We start from the raw sequence: 26,819 nt of genomic DNA on the forward strand, positions 1-26,819 counted from the left end.
GCTCATAAAAAATGAAAATCTGAAGAGGTCAGCTTTCACCATACTCTGAATGTGCTGGCATGAAAAACGAAAGGGCAAGTGAATATGGGTGAAACCCAAATGTTTAGGGGACTAGAAAGGCTTAAGAGATAAATACCAGCTTTACCCTGAAGGTCAGTGGTTCAAAGTAAGAGTTAATCAACCAAAGTCTTAACAAACAAACAAACAGCTTCAAAATAAAGTCCTGCTAATGTTGGCAGCCAGTGAGAGGATTTGAATGGCAAGATGATAATAGCTGACTGCTGAGGAGAGTCAGCTCAAAGGACAGCCTAGAGAAGGTGGCAAAAATTAAAAGGCGGAATGAGAGGAAAAAAAAGAAAGGGACAGATTCTTATTTACACTAAGGTCCCTTTGAGCAAGAATGTATTTACTGTCAGTTTAAGACCTGTTTACACTGTCAGAACAGTACAATTTAAGGCCCCATTACACTGCCTCCAGCAGTAGAAAGAGGCCTTAGTGTAAATGGGAATTGGACCCAAAATGTACACAAACAAATAACGTTTAAAATAAAAAAAAATGTAGCTGAATTTATCGAATACCCTACAGTGGGAGATGATGACAGGCAGCAAGCTAGACACTGTAGTAAGTTAGGCATCAGAAATCTTCTGGTGTTGGGCTGAAATCCCTTGATGAAAGCACAGAGGCAAATGAGACAAAGAGCCTGATTCTGAACTCAGATTGACATCAAGCAGGGATAGCGACATGGGAGTCAATGGAGTGAGTTCATAATCCGGCCTAAAGATTTACTAAAGGGCTTCAGTATGTAAAATTAAATGTGTAAATAATCTGGTGCAGAATTGTGTCTTTTTTAACCTGCTGAGCAGTTGGGGTCTTTCTGTTTGTTTTTGGTCCAGGGGAGGTTTCCCCTTGTATAGATGGCATTTGCGTGTTTAAGAGGCATCTACCAGTTTCACAACCAGAACTTTCAGCCCATAACTTCTGTGTATGAGAACAGCTGGGATGTGAGCCATGGCACCATCAGCTCTGCTCAACATGTCTGAACTCAACACACAAGCCCAGATCCAAACACCTGCAAATCTTTGGGAAGATTGGATGTGGATTCAGATCCAGGTTGGGCACCTTGGCCCGGCTCTAATTTCCTAAGTACCAGTGCAGTTTCTCTCTGCCAACATAATTCATTGATAGTTATGAGTGTTCCTCTGAAAGGTTTGATAGATTGTGAAGGAGGAAGCCACTGACGCGCTGACCCAGTAAATTGTAAAACTATATTATGCTGCATAACAAAGGAGTTTAATCCCTGTTTTAAATGAAAAACTTAACTCACCCTCAACTCTTGGAGATGTTGATCACAACTCCAAATATACAACATCTTAATATTTTGCATTATGAAATCAGTTATCGTGTCTTGTTCTCAAAGGAGGGTGGTGAAGCACTGGAATGGGTTACCTAGGGAGGTGGTGGAATCTCCATCCTTAGAGGTTTATAAGGCTCTGCTTGACAAAGCCCTCGATGAGATGATTTAGTTGGAATTGGTCCTGCTTTGAGCAGGGGGTTGGACTAGATGACCTCCAGAGGTCTCTTCCAACCCTAATCTTCTATGATTCTATAATTCTATGAATACCAACACAATATTTATATCCAGATCATGAACATGAGCTATGCACCTTCCAATACTTTCTATTGAATTAGTATGAATTGCAACCCTTCTCATGTAAACAATGGCACATATAGGCCTATTTCATCATATGTACATTTACAAAGTACTTACAGTCAAGAAGGCCTCATCTACTATATTGACTGATAGATTAAAATGTAATATACAGATTTAAAAAGACTGAAGCCAGATCTATTTTTTGAAAAAGGTATGTTCACAATTTCAGCAATTCCAGAAACAAATAAAATGAGCCCTTAATGACTGTGGTCTATTATAAATAACCTGCGTGAAAGTAGCTTTTAATATCCATTCAACTCTTTTTTTCAAATCAGTTTTAGACCTTCAAGAGGTTTCAAAAGAAGCCTAAAACAATAAAACAGTTTGATTTAATTTTGCTGGATGTTTGATATAAAACATCGGACATTAAAGGATACAAAACCAGCAACAAGTGCAAATAATTTAAATCAAATTACAGAGCCCCTTGAAAATAATGAAATTAAAACCCTTTTCTTCATATTGGTATTCATCTGCTCTTCATTGCTGTTTGCAGCAGCAATTTGTTTTTATCTTCTTCACTTTGAAGAACAAACTTTCTCCAAGATAAAAGCTTTTGATTTTAATCAGTAACTGAAATGTCATTCTATCGGGATGCAGATTCTAAAGGCCAATCAGGAAGGAAAACGCCATCAGTCTAAACCAGCATGACAATCATGTAAATATATGGCGTTTGATGATAAAGCTCTGTGATACAACACCAGATATCAGACTACTTTATGCCCTATTATAATGATCCTCACTAACACTCCCTCATGCCGTATAATGTTCAAAGCAAAGATGTTCTAGAGTTGTTGTATACAAGCTCTTACAGCTTCACCTCTACAAATCTGATCTTTAGAATCTTTGTGGATGAACAAACTAAATGGATACTTGATTTCTAATCCAGTGAGCTGTTCAAGAACAGGTTTCCCCCCTAATCAGCCAATTTTGGCTGTGATTCATGAAAGCCTCCTTAATAGGATGTAAGCAAGTGCATAAGTGCTGTCTTGAATAGAGATGGACTTCATTTAAGATCCGGCTTAACAGTTTTTCTTTCCTGAATCAGGGCCAGAATCAGGTGTAACTCCAACACAGTTAAACTGGTGTGAAATCAGAATGTGCCTACCCTATGTAAACATTTAGCATTATTTGTGTCTTATTCTATATTATTGATGTAGTGCAGTTGATGTGCATGTTGCTATTCCCTGACAAATAAGAAGAAATGGTCCCTGTGCAAAAAAGTTCCCACCCACTCTGTTATTTATCTTTTCCCTCCCACTCTGCTATTTTCTCTCTCTCTCTTCATCACTATTCTCCTGCTCGCTTTACATCACCTCTGTGCTTTTATTTTACCTGTACGGTGTCCCAGGACCAACACCCCACATCTGCTATGCCTCCTTTGAAATGACTGAGCACTTTGGGAAGCGCTACTTTATAGTGGGTGGAGTTCCATGAGCTTTAGATGGGAGGGACCGTTTGGCAACTACTCAAATGTACCTTTAAACAGTGGGCCTGCCAAAGCCAGGAAATTGCAGAGCGCTGAGAAAATTGTTGAGTCGAATGCAAACTGCGGAATTCACCATTTCATTGCACCTGCAATTTTCTGATGGCAATGCTTATTACTGACAGCCTTTGAGTGAGGGAATGCTTTTAAGAGCGAGAGCTAAATCTGAGGCCACCAGTTCTGTTAAACAGAGTGTTTCCCACAGAAAAGGGGTGTCCAAAGCCCTTTACAATTCGTGTTCAAAAGTTAACTCCCATTCTAAAAGACAGCTTACAGTCACAGCACTCAAACTGGGATCAGAAAAAGGCAGCCGCTCTGCTCCGATCTGGGGGAGCAGCACAGCAGTTAGATAGAAAGAAATATCCTCATTTGGGATAATATGAGAGTTAATTGTTATGAAAATTATTCTGATTTTCTTCACACTACACATAAGCAAACCAACGTTGCACCCTTTATTGCCGGCGAGTCTTCATTTCAAACAATGCAGCGGAGTGAGAAAAATCAGGATGATTTGACTGCCTATTTTAATAAAATCTTTAAAATAATTTTTTCTGTGCGCTGCTGTTGCTGCTCCTTCATTAAAGGAAGAGGAAAGCTGCTTGAGATTGTCCGGTGCCTAGTATTTATGAGGAACCTGCATAAACAAATCATTTGCTGGACCAAAAAACAAACTATCACTACTCACCATTCCTTAAGTTTGGTGAAATATCCAATCAGTCTCAGTGGGTGGGGGGTTTCAGGAAGAAGAATAAAAAAACCAAAACAAAACACACCATACACATTCCCATAATGAAGGGTCTAAAAATGCCCTACTCATTGATGCAAAATTACAGTTATTGTTTATCCTCCTTCTACTTCACGCAGCTTTATACAAAACGCACCACGAAAAATACAACCAAACAACCGACACATTAGTTAAGAGACCTTCCATTTTACTTTGACAGTTCACGATAATGGAATTTAATTGTGGAAAAAGCTGAATAATTTTAGCTGAATGTCATTTGGTTCATTCAAACTGGGAATCAGGGACATTTTTAACAAAGGTTTTCAAACTTCTTTTGAAATCAGGAAGCTGCTGTGCACAGATAAGGGGAGAGGTTTGAGGATTCTCTATCAGAAATTTCAAGGTTTTTTCCATCTGCTTTTTCACATTAACTGGTAATTATCCAGAAAGGCACATAATAGTGCAGAAATGACAGAAGCTGACAAAGGTTTTCCTAAGATATGTAAATTGTCAGTGATAGGCAAGGTGCAACAGAAAGGCTTTCTACAGCACAATTATTTATGCCAGTTTCATTTGCTTTTAGGTAGCAATGATGGCATGCTACACGGCAGCTTCTTATCATATGCACTGCACATTAGCTTCAGTACCAGGCACTAAGAAAATATGGCAAAAAATGTAGCTTTAAGGTTGGTGGCCTCCTCTGGCTTGGGTTTTTTTATTTCTGAGATCGCTCATTTATTTTTAAGAATTCTCAACTTAATTTCTCATACTGCAATAATAAATAAATAACTTTCTATTGAAAACTGTCACACATTTATTAAATTTTGCAGATGAATATACATTCCTGAAATATGGATTATTTTAGGTATGATGGCTTCAAAGAAGCACTCAGCTGTTTGTGCATGATCTTCATTAGCCATTTTCACTGACTGCATATTTTCTGCAAATAGGAGGGTCCATGAGAGATGCTAGGATGACAGACTACTCCAGTTGAAGAGCAAAGCCACCACTGCAAAATTCTCATCTGCTCTTCTGTATTCTGTTGGTTAAACACATGATGGAACATTTAGGATGAGCTGCTATTCTATCTCCTCTTAAAAATTTCACACACTTGAGGCCAGATTCTGACACCCTTTTCTCATGTTTAGAAGCACCTTTCTCCACAAATAGTCTCATTGGTACTATTCGGTGCAATATAATCAGAATCTAACCCTCAGTAAGTATGCTAACAATATAAGGCGATGCATAGCTTTTGAGTGGTACTTTGTACATGGGTTACGTAATGACTCATCTGCCTGTATCAAGCTGAGTTGAGGGGGAGAGCATGAAGGCTGGACAAATAGCCCCCTCCCCCTTTTAAAATGAGGTTTTGAGTTTGTTGGGTTCTCTTGGGATTTATTTATTTATTTATTTATTTATCTAAGTAAAACACAGCAGAGAGCAACATCCTTTCCCTGGTGGCCTATAACTAAGGCCTTGCTTTAGGTGGGAAACATATAAATCACATAGCCATTGTGCAATGGTGTGCATGGAGAAAAATTCCTTCCTGACCCTTGCAGCAATCAGCTCATACCGAGAAGCACAGGGTTTAATTGCCTTTTACTGAGTATTCACTTACAAATATTATTAGAGTTTATAATGTGTGTGACAGCTGAGTCGCTATTATGTATTTATCTATGAATGCCGGTATATAACCATAGAATCACAGAACTGGAAGGGACCTCGAGAGGTCATCTAGTCCAGTCCCCTGCACACATGGCAGGACTAAGTATTATCTAGACCATCCTTGACAGGTGTGTGTCTAACCTGCTCTTAAAAATGATATGACTATTGTAAGTGTCCTGGGAAGTGAGGTAAAGTTACTGTAAAATTATGGTGGATTATTAATATTTCCTGAATGACTGTATTGATCTAACTTAGCAGGGGGCTGTGGGAAGAGTTAACAGGAAAGCAACACAACAGGATCCCAAGCACACACTTAAAAGATACTAGGGCTAGCTGTTAGCTTAAAGGATCCTGCATCCTTTCACCAAAATGAGGAGGCTGTAGATCAAAAGAACACTAAAGAGTTAAAAAGCCTTCTAAGGAGAAGACGAAGGGCACTTGCCGGAGAAGATGTCTAGGGAGACAGGCTGACAGACTCAGAGAGAGGCTCTGAGTAAGAGTCTATAGGGACCTACTACTACCAGCATCCCCATGGTAAAAATGGCTGAACAACCAGTAAGCTAGACATGTATGTGGTCTGTTTTATTGTTTTAGCATCTATTTTCCTCTTAAATGCTTTTGTTTTAAATAAATAATACACTGCTTTGAGGGAGGCTGTCGGGTCACTGATGATCACTGTACAGAGAATAGAACTGAAGGGATATAAGTCAGACTTGCTGAGATAAATCGGTATGCAGGGCACTGTAACCTAAGGCCTGGTCTAACAGTAAGAGAATCCACCCTGAGAGACAGCTAACAGTTAGAGGAGAGATCATAGGTGCGGTTCACCTGGAAACTGTGTCATATAATCTAGCCTTGTCTAAAAAAGCAGGATGTCCCTATGCTTGTATCACCTTTTTGATTATTAAGTTTCACCCTCTCTTCTCAAGTTTTACCTTCCTTTTCTCTTTCGCTTATGGACGGCTCTCTCTGTAAAGCATTGTGTGGAGGTGTATATGGAGAATGCAATATAAAATAAATTGCAGTTATCATCGTTCACGTAGGCCATTTGGAGAGTAATCAAAGAATTTCAGTTGCTGCTGAGCTGAGCGTCATAGCCCATTAGTAAAGTCCTGAACCATTTATCTTCCTTCTGGTGCTTCCTGTGTCACCTCCAGTACTTCCTCGGCGTTCTCACCCTTGTCCCTTGCAATCCTGGCACAGGCTGCGAACAATCTACTTGTAGTGTCGATGCTTCTTGTGTGTCTAAAACCCTGGCGACCAGGATGAGGTTAAAGTAAGTGACTCTATATACATCCCTGCAGGCATAGCATATATCCTGAGCTGCAGAGACATCACTCCCGTTGCCTGTTAAACTGATGACGCGATGCAGCCACATAAAAGCCACACACATACTTGTCTATTTTTCTAGCAAAGAGCAATTTCTATCATAAAATAAGTGTCTAACCAATGAATAGAGTGAAGTATAGGCACTCGCCGGCCAAGCAGCAAGACCCAGACATGAGCACAAACTTTCTGCAAAATTCCCTGAAAGCATTCACAACTGAACATATCAATCCTAAAGTAGCAGGACCCCTTCTCAGCACATACTCCTGAGATCTAATTGCTTCAATAGTGACCTGGAGAGACCAACTCTAGGGCTCAAAGAATACATCATTTTCCATGTCCATTCAGTCCTTGACCTCTGATCAAAAGGTTAGCCAGGTCTCCAGTTAGAAGCAGTTAGAGTAGTGTTTTCTGTGATATGCAGTAAAAAGGGATGAGACCATGAATATGTGTCCAGAAAGCCCTCAGATAGCCATGAGATGGTGGCAACTTTTGGTCACTATTGGCATAGGCTGGCTTCAAAAATGCTAAAGTCCTGGAAATACTAAACAAATCCAATTTACCACATATCAGTGGAAGCAATCTGAGGAGCAAATGGCAGGACAGAACTTGAATGAACCTCTGAATTCCTTGTAGCAAATCCTTACAACAAATACTGTTTTTTTGCAGGAAGAATTGACGTTAAACCTTGGACTAATTTTCTTTTAGTAACCATGTGGTATTTACTTAACTTCTTACATCCTTTTGCATTCAGAGAGATGTGTAGCTTGGCATATTATGAGCTAACAGCTAAAATGTTACCAAATATCCTCACCCTGGTCAACAAGGGCAACTAGACACATGTGCCTTGTTTTGCAAACTGACTGGACCTGTTGGTCAGGGTCTTTCTCGGTAAAATCTGCCAACCAGAAGATTTCACTGGAACTGTCAAGAAATCCATCATCACTTACCTCCCTCAGCAAAGGCACAAAAAAGTCTAATAGCTCTGCAGTCTCTGGACAGTCTCTAAAATAACACAGTGCCGTCCCTAGCCGTTGCAAGGTAGAATTTCAAGGCCAGACTCTCAGCTGGTATAAAGTGGCAGAGGCTCCTTTGAAGTCAATGGAAATATGCTGGTTTACACCAGCTAAGGATCTGGCTCCACACACATTATTCTTTAACTAGGCTCCAGGAGCAACAACTGGAGCTGCATAATTACCCTCAGAGCCACAAATTTCAAGGACTGGACATTATGTTTTCAGTAAAAAAGTATGAGCTGATTAAAAACCTTGTTATCGTTCCGGAGCCCTTTGAGGCAGTTACTTGGCAGGCCAGTTCAGGGAGCCAGATTCTAACCCATATGCAGTATTTATTCTCTCCCTTTGACTTAGCTGCCACCGCCTCTTGGCTGGATATCACTGGCTATCTTTAAACACGGTTTGTGATTAACGCTTCCACTGCTGGCAGTGGCGAGCTATTGTAGTACAATGGCTCAAGAAAAAAGGCCAAAGTCATCGTTTCTAAAATGCCTGTTAAAATGCAGGCGATTGCTTAAAACAAAAAAATCCTAGCCTTCCTGTGTGTGGGAAATGCGAGATTATCAATGTAACTTGCCAGAAAATAAATAAGGTAAATCAGAGAAGGAAGATCAAAGAGATAAAGCAATAATATAATACTTTGTACTTCTCTAGTGCTGTCCATCACTGAAGCTCAAGGCATTTTACAACCAATGAAATAGACTTCACCACATCCCTGTGATGTAGGTAAGTTTGGTTGGCCACATTTTACACGTGAGGAATTGGCACACAGAGAAGTTATATGACTTGCCCAATGTCAAGCAGCAGCTGAGACAGGAATCAAACCCATGTCTCTCAATTCCCAGTCTGATCTATAGGCTTTGCATTCTCTGTGATAGTTCAGTAAGCAGGAAAACAAAAAAGAGAGACAGCTGAATCTCAAAACCTTCTATATTTGCCTTTCACCTACATTCTCTGACTGTTCCACTGAAAATATCCAAGGGGCACCTTATCTTCAGGATTAAGACAGTAGTAAAAGCACTCAGAAAATTATTTTAGCCCATAACAAAGTGAAAGTGCAGAAGAGCCAACTTTGCCCATAACTCTGCCCAAAATGTCAGCAAACCACCACTTTTAAGACTGCTATTTTTACACAAAGAGCAACACTTTGTGGGGGCAAGTCTGCTGGCATAATGAAATTCCTCAGCATTACCTCAATGGACACATGAGTTCAGTTGGACTTAAAGCATGCCCCTTCTGAAATTGGTGCTTTGTGGCTGAGGTTTGGTCAATATGGAAGTCATTGAGAGTCTTTCCACTGACTTCAATGGCTTTGGAACTTGGGTCAGGCTCTCACAGGCCTTGTCTACACTATGAAATTAGATCGAATTTATAGAAGTCGGTTTTGTAGAAAGCATTTTTATACAGTAGATTGTGTGTATCCCCACACAAATGCTCTAAGTGCATGTATTCGGCAGACTGCGCCCACAGTACAGAGCTATCCCACAGTAGCTATCCCACAGTTCCCGCAGTCTCCGCAGCCCATTTGAATTCTGGGTAGAAATCCCAATGCCTGATGGGGCTAAAACATTGTCGCGGGTGGTTCTGGGTACATATCGTCAGGCCCCCGTTCCCTCCCTCCCTCCATGAAAGCAGCAGCAGACAATTGTTTTGCGCCTTTTTTCCGGGTTACCCGTGCAGACGCAATACCACGGCAAGCATGGAGCCCGCTCAGATAACTGTCACTGCATGTCTCCTGGGTGCTGGCAGACGCAGTACTGCATTGCTACACAGCAGCAGCTTATTGCCTTTTGGCAGCAGACAGTGCAGTATGACTGGTAGACGTTGTCGACGTAGTCCAGGGTGCTCTTTTAACTGACCTCAGTGAGGTCAGCGGCACCTGGGCAAATATGGGAGTGACTCAGCCAGGTCATTACCCTTTTAAGTTTCGTCTCATGGCAATTCAGTCCTGCCGGCAGTCCTACTGCACCGTCTTTTAATGAGCAGCCAGGAGACGACGATGGCCAGCAGTCATACTGCACCGTCTTCTGCCGAGCACCCAGGAGATGATGATGGCTAGCGGTCGTACTGCACAGTCTACTGCCAGCAAGATGTATAAAGATAGATGAAGTGGATCAAAACAAGAAATAGACCAGATTTGTTTTGTATTCATTTTCTCCTCCCTCCCTCCATGAAATCAACAGCCTGCTAAACCCAGTTTTTAGTTCTATCCTTGAGGTTTTGAGTTCTATCCTTGAGGGGGCCATTCTGTTTCTCGCAAAGCCACCCCCTTTGTTGATTTTCATTCCCTGTAAGCCAACCCTGTAAGCCATGCTGTCAGTCGCCCCTCCCTCCGCCAGAGCAATGGCAAACAATCGTTTTGCTCCCTTTCCCCTGGATTGCCCGAGCAGGAGCAGATGCCGTAACACAGCAAGCATGGAGCCCGTTCAGCTCACCGCAGCAGTTATGACCATTATAAACACCTCGCACATTATCATGCAGTGTATGCAGAACCAGCACCTGAAAAACCAGGCAAGGAGGCGACGGCAGCGCAGTGATGAGGACACGAACACACTTTTCTCTAAAACCGCGTTCCCCCTCAATTTGGAGTTCATGGTGCTAATGGGGCAGGCTCATGCGGTGGAACGCCGATTCTGGGCCCAGGAAACAAGCACAGACTGGTGGGACCGCATAGTGTTGCAGGCCTAGAATGATTCCCAGTGGCTCCGAAACTTTCGCATGCGTAAGGGCACTTTCATGGAACTTTGTGACTTGCTTTCCCCTGCCCTGAAGCACAAGAATACCAAGATGAAAGCAGCCCTCACAGTTCACAAGCGAGTGACTATAGCCCTGTGGAAGCTTGCAATGCCAGACAGCTATCGGTCAGTCAGTAATCAATTTGGAGTGGGCAAATCCTCTGTGGGGGTTGCTGTGATGCAAGTAGCCACAGACATGTATTATATTTTAAAAGGTACACTCACCAGAGGTCCCTTCTCCAGCTTCCTTGGGTTGGGAGGGTATTTCAGTCAGGGTGATAAGAAGATCCTGGCTGTCGGGGAGAATGGTGTGGTCTGTGCTCTCCCCAAGCTCGTCCTCCTCCTCCTCATCTTCCCTATCTGCAAAATCCTCAGGCATGGCGGAGAGTACCCCATCATCAGAGTCCACGGACAGGGGTGGAGTAGTGGTGACGGCCCCCCCCTAGAATTGCATGCAGCTCAGCGTAGAAGCGGCATGTCTGGGACTCTGTCCCGGAGCGTCCGTTTGATTCTTTGGTTTTCTGGTATGCTTGTCTGAGCTCCTTAAGTTTCACGCAGCACTGTGTTGCGTCCCTGACATAGCCTCTGTCCCTCATGGCCTCTGAGATTTTTTTGAAATGTTTTGGCATTTCATCTTTTGGAATGTAGTTCTGATAGCACGGATTCCTCTCCCCAAACAGCGATCAGACCCAGTACCTCCCGTTCGGTCCATGCTGGAGCTCTTTTTCGATTCTGGGACTGCATGGTCACCTGTGCTGATGAGCTCGCCTGGCCGAACAGGAAATGAGATTCAAAAGTTCCCAGGGCTTTTCCTGTACACCTGGCCAGTGCTTCTGAGTTCAGAGTGCTGTCCAGCAGTCACAATGGTGCACTGTGGGATAACTCCCGGAGGCCAATACTTTCGAATTGCATCCACACTAACCCTAATTCGAAACTGCGATGTTGATTTCAGCACTAATCCCCTCGTTGGGGAGGAGTACAGAAATCGGTTTTAAGAGCCCTTTATGTCGAAAAAATGGCTTCGTTGTGTGGACAGGTGTAGAGTTAATTTGGATTTAACGCTGCTAAATCCGACATAAACTCGTAGTGTAGACAAGGCCACAGTGTGTATCACTGCATGTTGTTTTAGGCCCTATCCTGTGTTCGGTCCAAAAGACTTGATGTCCAAAAAAGGGATTTTAAATTTCTTTTGAATGTCTCTTTTTTAAAATAAAACACCAATCACAACAACAACAAAATATTAATTGTTAAATGGTGTTACAGTATTATCTCCTGGCACTGAAGACAAGCGACGAATGCATTATACACAAAGGGGAACAATTTAAATTTGCAATGAAATGCAAACATACTCAGATATTTAATTTTGTTGCAAATATCTCCCCCTACCCCCCACCCGCCAGCTGAAATTGTGCAACTGCAAAAAATACGTGGAACATATTTGATGCATCCTGTTTCTGTTGTAAACAGGAGGTTGCTGGAACAGAACTACCCCAGTTCTTGAAACTATTCTATTCCAACCAAATGCGAACATCAAAAATCAACCTAAAAAAAACTGAGGCATCAAAGAATACAGTAGCTTTATAGTGAAGAGCTGTTTTCTAAATCCTGACCTTGCAATATCCTACAGCAAGTCCTCATTGCTTTGTGCACATTCTAGCTTCTTTTGTTGCTGCTGTTCTGTGGCTCTAAACGTTTCATTCAGTCCCAGTGAAACATTGCAGCTGACATTTTGTCATGTAATGGACCCTACTATTTTACAGGGATAAAAACCAGTGAATCAGCGCTGAGGCATCTTCAGCATAATTGGAGGAGGCATTGATTTGACAACTTTTTTTAATTTTAGAAAGAAATTATACAGACGTGGTAAATCAATCTTTTATGACTTAGTAGGCAGAACTGTAAGAAGTTTAAAACATCAAACTCCTCAAAAAGTTTCTGTCCTCTAAACCCAGACTATCAAAATGACTGGGAAATATAAGTGTTACAGCTTTTGTTGGGAACTCAGTAGGTAAAAGCATTTTAGAGAGATTATATTTTCTCTATATGGGGAGAAATGAAGTCACAAGAGCTAATATTGCACTTGTGTTCCATCTTCTGTAAACCCTGGGCTATAGTTGAACACACACACACATGCAGGCAGAACATCAGACAGATCACATAAAAGTGAAATTTCCTTTGCAGAATATGTATGTGTAGTTTAGCATCTAATCAGCATTAGATTTGCTTCTTACCTGCAGCGTGGCAAATGACGTCAAAGACGTGTCTGTATCTCCTCTGTTCTGTGCAGTCAAACAAGTTGTCAGCAAGGGAAAAGGGAAAAGAATTTTCAATTACAAGGCCCCTTTAGATCTGGCACAATAATATATCAAGCATTTTCCTTGAGTGCTTAGGAAATAAATGTGCAGAATTTTTGTTGACAAAATTGGCAGCGCTGTACTTAAATACTCATAGCTTCCAAAATATCTGTTTTGTCTCCTAACAGGCTGGATTTTGTTTGAATTTGCTTTTTGTAGTCATACATCTGTGTAAGATCATAGACTTTGAAATCTATGCTTGTTTTAATAATGCTATATACATCACATTTGGAGAAATAATGAAACAGTAAAGCCCTAAACAGACTAACCTCTAAAATTAATAGAGGAAGTAGTGAGATTACAAATGCACTTACATGAAATTACAATAAATCGGCTAGCAGCCTAGTCCTGCTTGAACTACAGTGAACGGGCACTCTGCCTTCAGTGGCAACAGGCTAAAGCAGCAATAATAATATTTAACACATACATAATACTTTACATTCATAGATTTCAACATACTTACCCGCATTTGTAAAGCATCATTATCCCTATTTTATAGATGAGGAAAGTGATGCACAGAGGGGTTAAGTGACTTTAATCAGGTCACATGGTGAGTCAGTGGCAGAGTCAGGAATGGAATCCAGCCTTGTGCTCTTTCCACTGAATCCAGCCACAGGGATTTCCCACTCTGTGTACAGAAGCCTGCTCACACCTGTATCCAGCCCTGAGCTGAATCATTGACCGGACATCTCAGTGAGCACATGCTGCACCACTCACTGGCAACAAGAAATCAAGATTTAATGCACCCTCCACTGCTGTGAATCACCAGCCAGCTGTTTCGCCCTGCAGTGCTGAAGAGGCAGCCTCAGCTGATTATAATTTGTTTGTGTTTTGTACTGGTGTTTCCTGCCATTGCAGACCTTCTGCATTGGACTGGGGGTGACATAGTCTTCCCAGCTTCTTCAGATGTATAATTTAAGTGTAGGTCCCACTGGCACCAAAGTAAACCTATTTACATCCTGACAATGCAGCCACATGCAAGATGGGAGCTTCCACCGATGCAAAGGAAGGAAAAATAGCACTGCTAAAATGTACTTTAACTATAGAAGACATAAGGATACCTTTTGTGGTACTGTGAGAAGCTTTACTGTAAAACATTACCTAGCTAGATGTCAGCACAGAGGCAGTGAAAACTAGACAGCCATTTATTTATTATTATGATTTACATTAGAGTAGCAACTAGAGACTCCAACCAAGATTGGGCTCTGAGCGTGCTAGTCACAATGCAAAGACATACGTAGTAAGAACTAATACGCAAGAGAACTTGCAATATAACTAGACAAGATGGACAAAAAGAGTTGGAGGGGAAACGTTATACCCTTTATCAAAGTGTTGCTAGCTTCCATTTCAAATGAAGGGAAATCATTTGTAATATGTTCTGCACATGATAAAATAACCCATGTTGGCAGCACTTTAATGAATAAAATAAGGCTTTTAAAAGCCCAGACTTGCTGGCTCTTGCCAGCTCTCAGGTTTTAAAACTGTTTGGCAGGACTTTGCTTACTAAGGCTCCCCACAGCTAGGTGGCAGTGGGCAGAGGTTCAGGTAATCTAGCCCAGTGGTTCTCAACCAAGGGTATGTGTAGCCCTTGAGGTACATCAATTCATCTAAATATTTGCCTAGTTTTACACCACACTGCCTAAAAAGCGCTAATGAAGTCAGTACACACTTACATTTCATACAGTCAATGACTTGTTCATACTGTTGTATATACCGTAACAGCGATTCTAACTGTGGGTGAGTTCATTTTAACGGGGTTGCCAGGGCCCATGTTGGTACCCAGGGCAGAAAACTGAAGCCCAAGTCTTTAAGTGAGGTGAAACTTGGGCTACACAAGACAAATCAGACTCCTGAAAAGGGTACAGTAGTCTGGAAAGGTTGAGAGCCACTGATCTAGCCTGGCCTCCATTAGAGTTTGGAGCTAGGCCTCCTGGGACTAGTCAGGGTTAATAAGTGATTTTGAATCTACAAGAGGGGACATGTGCTGGTAGACACTTAAGGGGTTCATCCAGAAAGTCTCACGAAACCTGTAGGCAATGCTGACTATTTGTATAGCCCGCAGGTTGTCTGTAATAAAGTATTTCATCTTGTTGAACCTCACGTGACTCTGTGGGGGTCCTTACTCCTGCCTGCACCACAACATAAGACCAGCCGGCCTCAGAGGCCCGTCTCCTTTGTGTCAATAGCTGTCCATTTCTCTGCAGCTTCCTGGTTGCTTCCACTATATTTGTCATGGAATAGAAGATCCTGGCTGGAGTGGGGTTGTCAGCCAACTCTGGAGAACCATTCCTCTTCTCAGGACACTGCAAGGAGACCTCCATGGGGCTGGTGATCCAAGACTAGGAAAGGAGATGAGGTAGGTCCTCCAGGGCTGTGTTCAGGAATTCATATTCTCTCACCCTAAGCAGGGCAAACAAGACTTTTTTGCATGCCCCCTCCCAAGTGAAAAACCCTTTTAAAGGGATATTCTTGGAGCATGGCTGGCCAAAAAGGCCCAGTAGCATACTTCATAGGGTAGCATCAGGGCTCTCAAAAGAATTAAGGCAAGATCACATTATCAAAACATTCAGCTCGCTTTAATGCAGCCAGAGCCCTCAGCTAGCTACACCTGCCTTTCCTAGAGCTGGCAACAGACAGCACTTCCCACCAAAACAACACTTACTTTCAGTCCTCCCTCAAACTATACCCACCTGCAACCCTGCTAATGGGGGAAAGGAAGTCTATGACAGTGTGTACAAAGGATGGCTTCAATAAGAAATGAGGAAGGCCTAACCTTTTGAACTGGAGAGACACTGTATGAGATTAATAGCAACAACAATAAACCAAATTAAAAAAAAAAGTATGAAAATTAGAACTGAGGTAAGAAATTAGATGCTGGGCATGTCAGTAAAGCTGTTTTTGGAAGCTGCTAGGATCAGGGCTGTTTTCTTGAGTTTATTTAGTAAAGTTGTGTTTAACTTGCTGCGAAAAACTATGTCTTTCCATCCTGAAGAGAAGGTTTTAGGCAATCCACCCCTGACTGGTTTAAAGACATTGCCTACTCCTCATACAGTCATACTTTATAGCAGCAAGGCCAGCAAGATTTTTCCTAACATGGAAAATTAGTTATAGGTGACAAAAAGATTTTGAAATACACTGAATATATGTAATGAAATTAATGTTTTTTCTTTGGTAACAGTTACAGCTGAGCAACCCCCTGAAAAATGTTCAGTGACTGTCCCCTGGAATAAAACCTTGAATTCAGTTTAGCTGGGTTTGTATTCACTTCCCATGGACAGTCTGACCCTGGTGTTTATGGACAGGAACATTCATGGGCAGAGCTGGATTAAGGCATAGGCACTATCTAGGTCTGGTGCCTTGGGCCCTGGCTTCTGGAGTCGTGTGGTTTCATCAGTGATTTAAGATTTCATATTTTATAAAAGTTTGTAGCTCTCAATGGTGAAGAAAAGCTTGAAAATGTGACCTGAGTGTAACTGACAGAGGAATATCTGCCTGAATCTGCAGACAGCCTGAAACAGCAACTCTGAGAGGTGTGAACTGCCTCAGTAAATCTCAATGAAGTGTTAACTCCAAGACCCACTGCTCTGGGGAACCTCACCAACACCCCTCCCCTGGCAGCAGACTGTGTATATGGCAGGAGGAGAAAAGCGTAGTAGTCTTGATTCACACATTCACTCCAGCAAGCAGATACACCCTGGCTGCTGAGGTCAGTACTGGGGCCCCTCTTCCTAATGCCCCAGCTGCTGTCTCTGTCTCTGTGGGAGGTTTTCTGCCACTCCATGTATGGGGTTGGGAAGTTTTCTGCCACTCCATGTATGGGAGTGGCCATGGGGCAGGTGGGATGCCGTGTAATGAATGTTAAGTGACTATGAGAGGATGTTCCCTTGCAATAAAATGTACCCATCACTGGGGTTACCCACACCAGACACCAGATTCTAGAAGTGATACTCATCCCATTAAGGAACAAAAAAATATACCTCATGATCCATGTACGCAGTCATAACTAAGCTTGAATTTGAATGTTAAATAATTGCAACAAACTGCTTGAGAACCAACTACAGATGGAGAATTATTCACCAAAAGCATTCAGCAAATAATTGTGAATAATGAATGCATCCAAGAAAATTGTAAGCTGAAAAGGAGGTGAGGTAAAATTCATTGGATAAATTATTCACTTCAAATTATTCATTCAGCTCTAGTAATAATGAATTAAAATATAGGCTTCAAGAAGAATATAACTGGGTGTGAGAGATTTTAGGTGACAGAAGGAGAGAAGGGTAAGAAAAAACATAGCCAAGGTAAAAGTGCCACAAAGGCACTGGAGAATTTGTCTCTGTTTATAACATGTGTCCAGAAGCTGGGCAAACTTCCTCTCTTTAGTTAAATAAGTATTCTGTTAGACACTGTAGCATTTCTCTCTAGCAACTGGTTGCCACCCTAATCTCTATTGCATCAATGAAAATTACCTAAAAATTTCAATAGATGTCCTTTAGTATATAAGCCCTCCTTCAACATGGGAGCGCTTTTATTAACTCTTTATGTCCCACATTCTGTAACTATTCAGAGGCCATGCATCTTACAGCACTCAGATAAAGTTGCTTTTGCAACTCCATAAATAAAGTTGTGTTTTGTTTTCCATATAGTGCAATGAATAAACTAGCACAGGCAGATGACTCTATTAAAGTTCAGCAGAGCTGGACATGAAGTCTACATCCCTAAACTCATGCTGTTGCTGCTGTCACGGATGGACATCACACAGCAACAGAGTCCTAACTAGTTGGATTTGAACAGCAGAAAATCCTGTAAGATGTTTGTGATGGGTTCGGTCACAGAGACCCCCTTGGGACTGTCACCTGATGTGCTGAAACTACCTCTGAGCCCATTTTCCCTGCCAGCTTGGAACTCCAGAACCCTGCCTTGTTGAGCCAGACACGCTACTCCTCTGCAACACAGACCCAGGGTCTGAACCACACCTCCAAAGCTGCAAGCTTTAACTGACAACCACTCAGCAGGTTACCTGTCTCCAGCACTCAGACACCCAGTTCCCAATGGGATCAAAACCCCAAAGAAATCTGTTTTACTCTGTATAAAGCTTATACAGGATAAACTCATAAATTGTCCTCCCTCTATAACACTGATAAAGAGATATGCACAGCTGTTTGCTCCCCCAGGTATTAATCACTGACTCTGGGTTTAATAATGAATAAAAGTGATTTTATTAAGTATAAAAAGTAAGATTTAAGTGTTTTCAAGTAATAACAGACAGAACAAAGTAAGTTACCAAGCAAAATAAAACAAAACACGCAAGTCTAAGCCTAATACATTAAGAAACTGAATACAAGTAAATCTCATCCTCAGAGATGTTCCAATAAGCTTCTTTCACAGACTAGACTTCTTCTTAGTCTGGGCCCAATCCTTTCGCCTGGTACAGTTCTTTTTAGTTCCAGCCCAGGTGGTAACTAGGGGATTATCATGACTGGCAGCCCCATTTGTTCTGTTCCACCCCCTTTCACATTCCAAGCATATTTTCACAAAGCATATGGAGTGCAATGTCACAATGTTCTTTTTAAAATTTTCTTATCCTGAGAGATTTTAACATTCTAGATTAATGTTCCTTTAAAATCTCCAAGCCAGATCTCAGTTCTGTATAAATTGGTGCAATTCCTTTGACTGCAATGGAGCTCCACTGAAGATTTGGCCCTTTTTATTATTATTAATTGATAACATCCGGGGAAGACGGTGTAAATCTGAGTTACCTAGGAAAGAATTTTCTGTAGTATCTGGCTGATGAATCTTGCCCATATGCTCAGGGTTTAGCTGATCGCCATATTTGGGGTCGGGAAGGAATTTTCCTCCAGGGCAGATTGGAAGACGCCCTGGAGGTTTTTCGCCTTCCTCTGTAGCATGGGGCACAGGTCACTTGCTGGAGGATTCTCTGCTCCTTGAAGTCTTTAAACTACGATTTGAGGACTTCAATAGCACAGATATAGGTGTGAGGTTTTTTGCAGGAGTGGTGGGTGAAATTCTGTGGCCTGCGTTGTGCAGGAGGTCAGACTAGATGATCATAATGGTCCCTTCTGACCTAAATATCTAAATATCTATGAAAGCATTTTCAGCCTTCTGAGATGTCACTGACCCCTTCCCAAAGGCAGGCTATGACACTGGTTCTTCATCTATTATATACTTGAGAGCTTGACTAAAGATATGGCTTCCTCACTCAGGAAATGACAATGGTCTTCTCTCCATCTCACCAGAGAAATAAATATTCAAAGTTTGTTCACCTACAGAATCTCTTGCATGCTTTAAGTTCATCATGTCCCACAAAAGCTAAACAAAAATCTATCTACAAGATGACCCAGGATCCAATGAGTTGATAGAACAGTGTGATCGTTTCATGACCACTAGGCCATGCCTTAGCCATAAGTCAACCTTATCACCACACTGACTGTGAAGATCACCAGGGTTCACCAACAAACTATGTCATAGGAAGCACATAGCGAGAAGACAAGAACACTGATGATGCACAACTTGTGCTGAATCCATCTACCAACAACACATAAATGTCTTGCAGGTCTAGGCCTCTGTAGTTACTGAAGATACGACAATCTGCTTCTCTGCCTTCACACCTGCAAAATCATGGCCCACAGACCTGTTCCACTTAGTGAACCAACTAATCGACCCAGATTTAACAATGCTCTTTCATATTTTAAGTCTCTGTTAGGTAAAATAACATTTACTCTATCCTTGATGCCATAGATTTTATTATGACCATCTTATTTTGTTCAGCAAGTTTAGCAGGAAGCCTATCATTTATTCCTATTGAAACAAGAATGCTGATGTGCCATTGCAGCAAAAAGAAATTAAAATGGTAGAACAACATTATAAAACAGGGATTTCAAAAGGGCCAAATTCTTGACCATGATAAACAGTAAAAAGAAAAGGAGTACTTGTGGCACCTTAGAGACTAACAAATCTATTAGAGCATAAGCTTTCGTGAGCTACAGGTCACTTCATCGGATGCATACAGTGGAAAATATAGTGGGGAGATTTTATATACACAGAGAACATGAAACAATGTGTGTTACCATACAGACTGTAACAAGAGTGACCAGGAAAGGTGAGCTATTACCAGCGGGGCGGAGCGGGGGGAGATGGGAACCTTTTGTAGTGATAATCAAGGTAAGCCATTTCCAGCAGTTGACAACAACAGGAGGAGGGGAAATAAACAAGGAGAAATAGTTTTACTTTGTGTAATGACACATCCACTCCCAGTCTTTATTCAAGCCTAAGTTAATTGTATCCAGTTTGCAAATTAATTCCAATTCAGCAGTCTCTTGTTGGAGTCTGGTTTTGAAGTTTTTTTGTTGAAGAATTGCCACTTTTAGGTCTGTAATCGAGTAATCAAAGAGATTGAAGCGTTCTCCGACTGGTTTTTGAATGTTACAATTCTTGACGTCTGATTTGTGTCCATTTATTCTTTTACGTAGAGACCGTCCAGTTTGGCCAATATACATGGCAGAGGGGCATTGCTGGCACATGATGGCATATATCACATTGGTAGATGCACAGGTGAACGAGCCTCTGATAGTGTGGCTGATGTGATTTGGCCCTATGATGGTGTCCCCTGAATAGATATGTGGACACAGTTGGCAAAGGACTTTGTTGCAAGGATAGGTTCCTGGGTTAGTGGTTTTGTTGTGTGGTGTGTGATTGCTGGTGAGGAACCACACAGACTACACTGACAGCTTGTGCCACACACTCTCAAAGAAACTGCGGAACCACCTGATCAACATCCTCTACAGCAAACAGGGAAAGATTAAGAATGAGCTCTCAAAACTGGATACTCTCATAAAAAAACAACCTTCCACACAAGCTTCCTCATGGCTGAAACTCAGTAAGTGTATATTGTATAAATACCTCTATCATCTTAAAAAAAAAAAAAAAGTAAAATGACTTCTTAGTAGGATAACACTCATCCAGATTTTCTGTATATTTTAGGTGTTCTCGATGCTAAAAGAGGATGAGTTCTGATTCTAAACATCATGATTAATTAACATTAATTAAAACAGATACTGTTTTTAAAACTGTGTCCTTGTTTCCAGACTCTGATAGATAGTACACTGTCCTATTCTATTTCCCTCATGCTATCTCTCTAGGTTACACTGATCAGAGATTCAGAAATTCAGAACTGTTTATAAATTATCTGGAATTGCAATGTGGGCTTCAAAATCTTAACAATCAGGATCGCACGGAGTCTTATGATCTAGTAGGTTATGTATTTTGTGATTAGGGCGACCAGACAGCAAGTGTGAAAAATCGGGACAGGGGCTGGAGGGTAATGGGAACCTATATAAGAAAAAGACCCAAAAATCGGGACTGTCCCTATAAAATTGGAACATTTGGTCACCCTATTTGCGATATCCCTGAGTACTGCATTAAAAATCTTAGGGGGATCCCTACCCCACCTCCTACAGGAAAAATCACTCGCTGGGAAACTGAAAATCTTAAAGGTGGTGGACGCACGTGGAAAGAGTTCCAAATCTGTCAGGTTAAAGAGCTTTGGTAAGCAAGAGAAGAGACGAGAGCCGAGTAGGTAAAATCTTCTTAAGTGTCACAGTTTCAGTAAGGTAATCGAAACCATCCAGATTCTTTGTTAACTGACCTCTACAAATTACTCCCCCCAAAAGCCAGAACTAGCAAACTTGAAGCTTTGAATATACAGAAATGCATTGTATGTTTCATCCAGATTATTTTGCTTTTTCCTGCAGCCTCTTGCTACACTTTCAGATTCATTTTGAACTGCAGTCATATTAACTTACACTAAACTTGTCTTTAATTAAATGAACTTTCCTTGTTTGTAGCTGGAAGGTACTTATGCATGATCAAAACTCCATTCTAATAATGTTCAGACTCACCACTACTTAGTTAACATCACCGTTCAAAATGAAGAATCAAGCAGGTGAGTGCAAAGAAATTTAGAGACGAAAGCTCCCCCTGGTGGCAGAACACCTGTGTGCCATAAAGAGCCTTTGTTGTGTATATTATCAGCCATCAATTATATGTGTACCCCAAACGACACATATAATTTATACCCTATGACTTTTTACATGTTATATGAGATACACTCCGAAGAGAAATGATATCAAGTATTTTGCACAATTTATGGCAAAAGCAATTATAATTAACATTATATTAAATATTAAGTGAAGATCATAAAATGTTGATTGGTACTGATTAGTTATATTATCCGTAATTAGAAATCACTGCATCCTTCACCAGGTACTGTAGTGCTTTGCTTATGATTTCTGTACTAAATTAAATGAATGATTCAGGCTTTGCTTCTGCATTTAAGTTAGGCCACAACCAGATTCAGAAAAGCAGGGCACAAGTCATACAGCTGCTGTAAATGTTTATAGGCCAACAATCCTAAAATAGCTTCTCCATGGGCTAAATTGTGACTTGGACTGTGCTCCCATGTGAGAGAAAAGGAGGGAGTAAGAACTCCTCTTAGATAGCTACCCAAGCTACCAAAACCTTGGGTCTAGGACATAGGAACAAGTGGGGCTACTTGCCTATCTCCAGAGCAAGTGGCTGGCAAGGAGTGAGGAGTGGGCAGGGAATGGGTGGAGCCTTGTCTACAGCTCTCTCTCTGGTCACAGTAACTGAGCCAGTGTGTAGCGGGTATCGAGTACTAATATACTGTTGGTATAAACTCAAAATAAATACCTACCCACTAGGGCTGTTGATTAATTGCAGTTAACTCATGCGATTAACTCAAAACAATGAATCGCACTGTTAAACAATAATAAAACACCATTTATTTAAATATTTTGGATGTTTTCTACATTTTCATATATACTGATTTCAATTACAACACAAAATACAAAGTGTATATTATTTTTATGACAAATATTTGCACTGTAAAGATGATAAACAGAAGAAATAGTAGTTTTCAATTCACCTCATACAAGAACTGTAGTGCAATCTCTGTGTCGTAAAAGTGCAACTTACCAATGTAGTTTTTTTGGTGACATAACTGCACACAAAAACAAAACAATGTAAAACTTTAGAACCTACAAGTCTACTCAGTCCTATTTCTTGTTCAGCCAATCGCTAAGACAAATAAGTTTGTTTACATTTACAGAAGATAATGCTGCCCTCCTCTTATTTACGTCACCAGAAAGTGAGAACAAGCATTTGCATGGCACTTTTCTAGCTGGCATTGCAAGGTATTTACATGCCAGATATGCTAAACATTCCTATGCCCATTCATGCTTCGGCCACCATTCCAGAGGACATGCTTCCATGTTGATGATGCTCGTTAAAAAAATAATGCATTAATTAAATTTGTGACTGAACTCCTTGGGGGAGAATTGTATGTCCCCTGCTCTGTTTTACCCACATTCTTCCATATATTTCATGTTATAGCAGTCTTGGATGATGACCCAGCACATATTCATTTTAAGAACACTTTCACGGCAGATTTGACAAAACGCAAAGAAGGTACCAATGTGAGATTTCTAAAGATAGCCACAGCACTCAACCCAGGGTTTAAGAATCTGAAGTGCCTTCCAAACTCTGAGAGGCACAAGATGTGGAGAGCATGCTTTCAGAAGTCTTTAAAGTGCAACACTACAATGTAGAAACTACAGAACTCAAACCACCAAAAAAGAAAATCAACCTTCTGCTGGTGGCATCTGACTCAGATGATGAAAATGAACATGCTTTCGTCTTCACTGCTTTGGATTGTTATCGAGCAGAACCCATCATCACCCATGGACGCAGGTCCTTTGGAATGGTGGTTGAAGCATGAAGGGACATATGAATCTTTAGCGCATCTAGCACGTAAATATCTTGCGACACCGGTTACAACAGTGCCATGAGAACACCTGTTCTCACTTTCAGCTGACATTGTAAACAAGAAGCTGGCAGCATTATCTCCTGTAAGTGTAAACAAACTTGTTTGTCTGAGCAATTGGCTGACCAAGAAGTAGGACTGAGTGGACTTGCAGGCTCTAAAATGTTACATTGTTTTATTTTTGAATGCAGGTGTTTTTATACATAGTTCTACATTTGTAAGTTCAACTTTTATGATAAAGGGATTGATTTACAGTACTTGTATTTGGTGAATTGAAAAATACCATTTTTTACAGTGCAAATACTTATAAATCAAAAATAAATATAAGCACTGTACACTTTGTATTCTGTGTTGTAAGTGAAATCAATATATTTGAAAATGTAGAAAACATACAAAATATTTAAATAAATGGTGTTCTATTATTAACAGTGCAATTAATCACAATTAATTTTTTTAATCATGTGATTAATCGCAATTATTTGTTTTAATCGCTTGACAGCCCTACTACCCACCCATCACACACACACACACACACACACATACTCTGTGGGATGTAGACCCTGGATTTTTCATAATACACAGACTCCTGAGCTCTGTGTTAGGCAGTTGAGAGTTTCCACTGTGTTCTAACTGACAAGCCCGTGAGAGGAGATTGTGGGGAGCCAGGAAAGGTTAAGGGATATGTCTAAGTGGAAGCTAAAGATCAAATGGCACTGTTTGAAAACTGCAGGGATAACCCCAGAGTCCTGGCCAACATTTCCCCTGGTAATGAAAAAGGTTCTAATGTCCACGTCTGTGTGTAAGCTATTGTTCAGCATATAATGGCTGCGCCATTTGCTTCCACAGTCACTGAACTACCAGTATTTTGCCCTTTTCTTTGTACAGTACTTTGAGATATCTGGAAAATGAAAGTTGCTATAAAAAACCCAAATCTATTCAGTTCTGACAATCAAGAGCAAGCCAGCTGTGCCCAGTTGAACTCTGCCACTTTCCTTGATAGTTCTCTAAGCTCAGGAATCCCAGAGGGAACTTTGCAAGATCTGTTTAGAGCCTGCTGGCAAACAGTCATAGAAAGGAAAAATACACAGTAGCAATTTTTCTTTTCTGAGGGCACGCTTAGGAGCTGTTCTATTGAAGAAAGTCCTGTCAATCTTTCTGAAATTATAATGCAGTGTTGTCTTTTGTACCTATTAGTAGTACCTAAGAGCTCAGAAGACTTGTTGTTGCAGGTGCTAGGCCAGATGCTTAGTTGGTATTAATCAGTGTAAGCATAGAAATCTGCTGGTTTACATCAGCTGAGGATCTGGCCTCAAATGCACAGTATGCAGTGTTACATATAACCCTGGAAGGTAATATGTCTAGTGGTGAAACTGGGGAAAAGTACTAATTGTATGCTCCAGTTTTAACTTCCCCCTGCAGTTGGTAGAGTGAGACAGAACCAGGTTGCTAGTTATAACCCATCAGCTCTCTCTCTCTCTCTTACAGTTTTTACATTTTTGTATTAAAGTGAGCTCATCTTGATGTGTACGTTTAAGGCAAGGTTGTGGCTTTCAAGGCCTGCAGACAGTGTACATTCTTTTTGGGGGCTGCTTCCTGACCGGATTGCTCTCCTCCCCCATCCCCAGTGCGTGGTCTATGCAGGACTGCAAGAGGGGTCTAGTTTATGGTCTCTGTCCTCTCCTTAGCTGTCCCACTCCCTTGATGTGGCTTATACCATGGGTGGGTAACAGAGGCAAGTGGTATCTGTTCTCCCGAGCACAGAGACTGCCATCAGTGAGGTCCTTGTGCAGCCATGCAAGGTGGTGAGCTTTATGATTTCATTCTGAAGTCACACGCAGTTCCAATGGCTGTCCCACAGACTGAAATGAGAGACAGAGCTCAAATACATGCATTTACCTCATTGAAATGTTTAAGCAATTATTCCACTATAAGCGCAGGAAATAGCACAAATACTGTAAATACTTCCAATAAAGTTAAAAACCCACCCAGGGAGATTTTTAAAGACATACACACACTGTAAATATGGAGGAAAGGCTGTCATTAAGAGCAAGGCATTCTGAGCATCACCCTTGTTTATCATTTCCAGCTCCAGTGCTTCCGTAGGAAATCAGGTTGCCTGAATATGGGCTGCCTATCTAGAAAACTAAAGTCCATCCCCGTTAGGAGTGCAGGCCTTAGGCAGCCAACACTCCCAGTGCGTGACTACAGGATTGCATTGTGAGGGGCATTGTGACTCAGAAACAACTGGCCACCCTCAGTCAATCCAGTCCTGCCACATCCGAAGGAGGGAACAGAGTACCAGTTAGAGGACTGCTCACAAAGAAACAGAGCAAGAAATACTCTACTGTCAGCAAGCAGCACTTGTCAGCCCACTCTAGCTCTGAGTTGGAAGCCAGGAAGAAGAGAAATACATTGGCAGAGAGGCCCCAAATGGAATGGCAAGAAAGAACGGCAAGAAAGCAACCCCATTATTTCGCAAGGATGGGCTGTTAAGCATGTACTTAACTTTAATCAGATGCTTAAGTCCTACTGAGACTTAATTTGTTACATTTACACCCACTTTATGTGCCCTTTCCATTGCCAGAGCAGTGTGAAGGGCCTTAGTGTAAAGAATCAAGCCCTCTGGCTTTATGCAGTCCAAGAACATTTCTTTATTTGCCTGGGGAATACATTAAACTGTCAAACTCAGAGGACTGGAGCCACAGTTAGAACCTGATAGAAGTGTCTACAACTCCATTCAGTAAGCTTCAGTGGCACACATTAAAGTTGTCAAATGAGGATAGTCCATCATCTGCTGTGAAACTGGAGAACATGCTGGTAACCATGTTATTGTTGTCAAATAGAGAGAAGCATCCACGCTCCAAAATGGCTACTGTGAATGGGTTTCTGCAGCCACTTTTAAACACTGAACATTTATAAATAGCCTATTTAAAGGGTTGTTTAATCT

Source organism: Caretta caretta, chromosome 9, assembly GCF_965140235.1.
Source record: "Caretta caretta isolate rCarCar2 chromosome 9, rCarCar1.hap1, whole genome shotgun sequence".
Lineage (NCBI taxonomy): Eukaryota > Metazoa > Chordata > Testudines > Cheloniidae > Caretta > Caretta caretta.